The sequence below is a fragment of the Ovis canadensis genome, chromosome 14 (assembly GCF_042477335.2).
Source record: "Ovis canadensis isolate MfBH-ARS-UI-01 breed Bighorn chromosome 14, ARS-UI_OviCan_v2, whole genome shotgun sequence".
NCBI lineage: Eukaryota > Metazoa > Chordata > Mammalia > Artiodactyla > Bovidae > Ovis > Ovis canadensis.
Window position 1 is genome coordinate 51,278,096 of NC_091258.1, and position 6,379 is coordinate 51,284,474.

Consider the following 6,379-nt stretch of genomic DNA (forward strand, 5'->3'; position numbering starts at 1 on the left):
AGTACCCACCTGTGTGAACTAGCTGGAACCAGCAAGTCCCGCCTGCTGAGGGCAACCTGAGGTATGAGCAACCATGACAAGATGACCAGGAGACCAGGAACGAGGCCCCCCAGAGGTGGGGGAGGGATGGGAAGAGTTACACCCAGGGCTGCCTCTCCTGAGGTGCAAGAAGGCCGCGAAAGCGTTAGTGACTCTGGCTGTACCTGGAGTAGGGGGCAGGGTGGGTGGAGGAGAGCCTGTGGCGGCCACACCACTGTTCCAGCTGGCAGGAAGCCCTTCCCTGAAGACTGTAAGTTTAACCTTTAGCATTCAAGTGTCGAGGCTTAAGTGTCGTTATGAGCAATTCTTCCTGCCGCAGCATTCCCAGACTAGGGGAAGAGGGGTCGGCGCAAATCCACCCGCTTTGCTTTTTCTTCCCAGACAAAAACGAAAGGGAGGGGGACCCGCAGGACCCAAAACACAGACAGGGCACTCTTCGAGTGGACCCCCAGCAAACCCTAAGCATCCAGTTCCACCCCCTCGGCCAGCCAAGTTTCTGCAGGCCTGAGTGTCTCCCAAGGGGTCCCTGGCTCCCAGACCCCTGGGACTGTGGGGTGTAGAACCACCGTCTGGTCCCCCAAGCCTCCACTGGGAGTGTTGTTTGGGAACTCCACCCCTTGCCCTCCTGGATGCAGAGCCCCTCAACTGCCCCCACCTTGGTGCCCCCACAGGATGGGCTTGGGGCACCTGTGTCCTCAAGGAGCTGGGCAGCCTGGCCAGGGCGGTGGAGAGGGGATGCCACCATGAGCGCCGGCATGGGGAATGGGAGGGTCAAGGGAACCGACGCTGGGCCTGGGCATCTCAGGTCGTGCGTGTGCAAGAGGTGCGCCCGCTGCTGTCCTCTTTCCTTCCGAGGTGGCTGCAGGGGCCAGCACCCGGCCTGCTGGTTGTATGGAGGCGTCCCACAGGGTCGCAATGGTTGCTCCAGTTGTTCCATGAGGATTCATTTCCCCGCAGAGCCAGCCGCAGTGTGTTGCGCACACCTGTGAGGGTTGCCCAGCCCGGGACAGCGGTTCTGCGCCGCTGTAAGTTCCCCAGCTGGCCTCTCCAGGGGCCTGAGCGCCCCGCGCTTCCTGTCGGGAGCTCAGAGCCGTCAGGAGAATAAAGCTTCCCCGAAATGGGGCCGGGTGTGCCAGGCTGAGGGTCGCGAGCCCTGGCTCAGTGACTGTATGGTCAGTGTCTCGGGAAACTGTTGGGATCCGCGAGGTTTGTGGTTCATGGGGAGGAGGGAAAAGCGCTCAGTCTATACTGAGCCCGGAGCAGAGGAGAGCAGCCTCAAAAAGCGTGCATCCCATGCCAGAGCGAGAGGAAGGTGGCGTCGAACGTCCCTGCTGCCCCGCTGGGCCCTGGAATTAAACAGGGAGGTGGCTGCGTCCACAGGGAACCACTGCCCTGCCCGCTGCCGCGGCAAGAGGCGGGGGGTGCGCAGAACGTGCGCGCAAAGTCTAGCTAGCCAGAGCCCCCCGCCCCCCGGCCCGGCGGTACTCTGGCCTCTTCCAAACCCGTGGGGCCGCGCGGGGTTCTCCGCCCGCCAGCCTTACCCGAGCGAGCGCTGGCTCCAAATTTCGTGCTATTCTCCTCGTGCAGGAAGATTAGGTTTGCCTTTTCCCTCTATTTCTAAGAATAGGAAACAAACGAATTGGAAAATTTTTGCTTTGGAAAAATATCTGTTCGATGTCGTTTGGTGCTTAAATTGTCCTTTGAATTTTTTTCCAGCTTCATTTGAAAAAGAAATGGAAAGTTGATGCGCGCCCCAAACCTTGTTTCTCTTTAAACCGTCCCCTTAGACGTGCAGTTGGTTGCCACAGATGTTTTCTGGGGCAAAGAGAGTGAAATGGAACGGGAGGGAGGATGAGAACTAGGAATCTCTCATTTTAAATCTCATTACTGGCTTTGAGTAGAGGCACAAAAAAATCAGGAAAAGATGGTTCGTCCCCCACTGATTTCCTTCACTTCAAAGATTCCCCTCGCCCCTTAAATCAGAAAAATTATGGCGCTAGGTATTTGTAAAAAAAAAAAAATGCACGTTTCTTCAGAATACGTACACAGTATAGGTCCCTTTTACATTTCTCAGCGAAAAAAAAAGGGGGGGGGGAGTTGGATATCAGGCACTCAATTCCCAGGCTATTAAACAAGCCATGCCTGCAAGAAATGCAGGCATCGGGGATTGCTCAGCCGCGCATCCCTCCATTAGCGCACGCCTGCGTGTCTGCGTGTCAACAATGCACGTGCTACCATGAGTACCGACTCCCCACACCGGTCCTAGCGGGCTCTAGGGGGAAAGGCGCCAGGTCTGTTACCCACTCGCCGCCTTGCTCCCCAGCCCGCCTCACGTTCCTCTCAATGATTCCTTTTTCCTGCCTCCAGCTGGCAATCAGAAGCCTTGGTCATCATCCCCCCCGCCCAAATTATGCTCTTGGAATTCCCCAAAGCGAATATAGCCTGACCGAGGGTCTCTTGTCCTCAAGTTGTTCACTTTGTTGCGTTAAGAGGTTAGTTCTCTCTCTCTGCTTCACCCGCCCCAGGCTTTAGATGTACTGCAAACTTCTGGCACCAGGTCACCAAAAGGGGAGTCAGCGCTTGCCGGTGGTGTGGGCGGTGCAAAACCTAGGAGAGCCACCAGCTCCCAGGCGCCTCCTGCCCCAAGGCTGGATTTCAGATTTCCATTGCAACGGTGCCGGGGAAACTAGGAATCCGACTCAAACCCTGGAACTGTCTGGTTGCCCTGCATTTTTACAATGTGCCATGTATTGGAAATGAAGGGCAGGCTTTATCATTTGGAACTCTTTCAAGGACCCGGGTGCTCCAAGTTTGGGGCTAATTCTTTAAAGGTTTTTACTTCTGAGAAATAGGGAAAAAAGAATGAAAGAATGCAATATACCCACAATCCATGTACTAGGGATGGCACTCCAGAGTAGGTTGTGGTCTCTTTTGAATCGGGAGTTCAAAAGGAAAAAAAAAACAGTCTGTTCCCTCCCCCTTGCCCCAGGGATGAAACCTCTCTAGATTCTAGCGGCCAATTTGGTTTGATTTCTGCGGTTTGGAGGCTCTGGCGGGGTAAGGGGCGGTGGGGCTCTGAAGACATCCCTCAGCTGCCTTCTGGACCAGCTGGTCCGCGCTCTTGGCCCTGGAAGCAGAAGCTGAAATCGGGGTGATTCGCCCTCACTCTGCTCTGGCAGCTGGAGAGAGTGTCTGGGGAACAAGTCTCGGAGCCTCCCCGGCTGTGCCCTTGTATGTGGACCTTCTAGCTTCCTTCTCTCCCTAGCTACTCTTCACACCCCACACCGCCCCCCCCCGCCCCACACCTGCCTTCTGTCCCCTAGGGATCTAGTTCCCCTCCCTGTCATTTCAAGCCAGTTCTTTTCCCACCAGAAACTCCTTTTCTTGGAGTAACTTTCCAAAAGAGCGGTCGTTGTCCTGAAGTCCAGCCTGGCCAGGGTGGATTTGGGAAACTCTTTCTCAGTCAGAGATCCTTCTCTGGGCTCCATATGTGTCCCCCTGAAGTCCCCAGACACCACCTGGGCGCTGAGACCCACCCCTTGGCGCACCTGCAGGGTGCCAAAACAAAAGGGGACTCCAGTCGCTTTGCTCTTTTCCAGTGAAATGCCTCAGAAACAAATCTGAATTGGGTTTTGGTTATCTTTCAGGCATGACAAATATTTTCACCAAAGTATTCTCCAGGCTGCCTGAGTTTGGGTGGGGGGAAGCTTTGACCAAGAATGTGAGCACAAAGCAAGAAGCTGCAAGTAATGGGCATCACTGTGTACATCTGTCCTCCACTGTGAGGAGCGCAACCCGAGTCTGAGGAGCTGGTGCCAACATCCCAAGTCCCCCATTCTGCCAAGGGCACCCCTACCCCTGATTTTTTATAAATGGGAAGCACTTTCTACCCATATCTAGCTGCTCACTGTCTGGTGCATTAAGGGCAAACTTTCTCATCGGTGGTTGAGGCTCAGGGCACAGTGGTTTTAACCGCAGGACAGACTTGCGGGTGGAGCCGTTCTAGATGCTCAGAGGCATCTCGCCCTGCACCCTTAGGAGAAAGGGGGAACCGTTCGATTTGTCTAAGGATCAGGAGGTAGGCTGCAGGGTTGGGGGGAGGGAACGGATGGCTGGAGCGCCAAGTGCCGCTCCAGGCTGTCTCTCTCTCCTGTCTCTCCCTCCCTACCTCATCTTCTGCCATTTCCAGAGGCAGGAGAAAGGTGATCTCGGACTTGACCCCTAAATCACAGCTGCTGGTGGCTGCACCTCGCTCCGGAATGAGCGCAGCCCCTTCCCGAGGCTTGGGCAGCTTAACCCTTTCCTCCCCACGCGCTCAGGGGCCGGCGGCAGCGGCGCCTCTGACCCCGGCACTGCCGAGCAGCCCGCCTCCTCCGCGCGGCACCTTGGATCCCACCAGGAGACCACAAAAGGGCAAGACTGCGGGGCGTTGTAAGGCTGGGGCACGGGCCGGTCGGCCCGGAGCGCTGCCTGAGAGCTGGAGGAAGAGCCGGAGTTAGCGGAACGAAGAGGGATGTTTGGATCGTGTTAACTACCCAGACAGATGCACTTCGGCATGTCTGCATTTATGGAATCCATATGTTGTCGTGGCAAATGAAAGGACAGTAACACGTACATACAATAGACTTAGAATAACAATACACATTCAAAAAGGGGCCGCACATTCTTCACCCTGCAACCCTTCTCTCAGATCTAGCTCTGGAGTTGTACGGAGAAGCGTCCTTTCAACCTCCCATGCCTCCACATGAGGTTTTCTTTTTTTCTTCCTCCTCCCTTTTTTGTTTTCGTGTCCCTAGTTCCCCAGCAGCAGAGAACCCAGGGCCCAGAGCTAGGCTCTTTGGGAGTGAAATCTCCTAAGATCCCCTTCCCCTCTCTTCCCCCTTAAAAAAGACTGGCCCATCGCATCTTTGGCCCATTGCATCTTTGAGCCCAATGTGACCAAATAACAGCTGCTCACATTGCAACCCCAGACTCTGAAAATTGCAGGGGAGCAGATTCTTAATCAAATTTATCATCCACATCTTCAGCATTAAACCGACATTTCTATATTATAGTTGCAAGAAAAGGAGCTTCAGACAGATCTGGAAATGGAACACCCCCAGCCCAAAAGCACACCCCTGTCCACTACCTGCATTTGTGTACACCTTGTATATCTGTGTGCACATGTACTTATGCACACACAGAGATGCAGACATCTGAAGTCATTCAAATGTATATTTATGTACTCATTTATGCAGATATCTTTGTGTTTATATATACAACCATGCACTTGAGCGAGAGGCAGGAAAACATACACATCAATGCAGTATTTAGCCTACTTTCCACTTTCCCTTCCTACTGTAAATTGTTTAAAAACAGATTGATCTAAAATTTTCTGTCCCCTTGCCAGCTAAATGAAGGATTTAGATTCTGAATTTCTTGGTTCCTTATTTCATTCTGTACATAAAGTAATCCATATAGATGCTGGATTATCGCCTAAGCATTATTCAGTGATACGAGCTTGGTACCTCTCCTCCTTATAACGAATTCACTCAGTGAAATTAGCATAAGTATTTACCAGATTAAGCTGACATTTTCCTATACTGCAACACAAAATACATTTATATCCAGAATTTCCCTCAAATCGTTTGTACCACTGGAGAGACTGATTTCCTCCATGCAGTTTTGTATAAGAAACAAGCTACAAGTTCGCTTCTAGTACACTTACATTAAAAAAAAAAACAAATACATAGCATTTAAGTGAGATTTCAACATTTACAAGGAGAAACTGAATTCTGATACACCCTAAAAAAATAAACAGATTTATGAAAATTTGTGAAGACAGATAAAGAAGAAGCAAATATACTCCTGAGGGTCTGAACAATTTTCCTTACCTGATGTATAATGGAAAAATTCTGAATTTACCAGTCTTCCTTCAGTCAGCTACATTTTACACTGACCTGCACTTTGGACTGAAAGGAAAAAAAAAAAAGATTAACTGTTGCCAATGAAAAATTTAAAATAATAATCAGAAACTGGACAAACTGAAGGTAAAAATATACAATGGCTACAATAAAGATAAATATTTATTTAATCAAAGTAGAAGTTGTGTTTGGACTGTAGGAATGTTTCATCCTTCCCTTTAGAAAAAAAATCAAGCAAGAAGAAAGCCAGAGTCTTTGCAGACTCCTGGAGAGTTCCCATTGTCCAGGGCTATCGAGAGCCCAGAATGGCATTAACCTCACAAAAGACACATTGTGCAGAGGACAAAAAAAAGCCCCTTCTTCTACAATAACTTTTAGCTTTTTTATTTTTAGAAAATGACAAAGGTTTTGCAAGCACTGACTGGTGAAACCTGTAG

General features: G+C 51.2%; 1 long non-coding RNA gene across 1 annotated transcript; it reads right to left on the reverse strand.

The window, feature by feature from the left end:
• Window positions 1-328: 328 nt before the first annotated feature.
• Window positions 329-6,311, reverse strand: LOC138418676 (uncharacterized). Its single transcript, XR_011248677.1, has 3 exons — window positions 5,913-6,311; window positions 1,581-1,656; window positions 329-1,385 (listed from the first exon to the last, which is right to left on the reverse strand). It is a non-coding gene; the product is annotated as an uncharacterized lncRNA (long non-coding RNA).
• Between the last annotated feature and the right edge of the window lie 68 nt (window positions 6,312-6,379).